Source organism: Lissotriton helveticus, chromosome 8 (assembly GCF_964261635.1).
Source record: "Lissotriton helveticus chromosome 8, aLisHel1.1, whole genome shotgun sequence".
In the NCBI taxonomy this organism is placed as follows: Eukaryota; Metazoa; Chordata; class Amphibia; order Caudata; family Salamandridae; genus Lissotriton; species Lissotriton helveticus.
In genome coordinates, this window is record NC_136069.1 from 550,710,078 (window position 1) to 550,710,312 (window position 235).

The window sequence follows — 235 nt, forward strand, 5'->3', positions numbered from 1 at the left end:
GGCAACCAGATGGCCGAACTTCCCTGGAAGTCCTGATGAGGTGCCATTTGCCTCCCGGATCTAGGGAGGGCTCAAGGAGGTCAGGTACTTTCGCGCCTTGGGTCCCCTCTGTCACCTCTTGTGCACGGATTACAAGAAAGGGGGTAATTTTCCTCCAGATTACTAGGGAGAGGGTCAGACATACCTCCATGAGTTCCGGCAATTCTGAATCAGGGGAAGGCAGGAACCGGGCCCG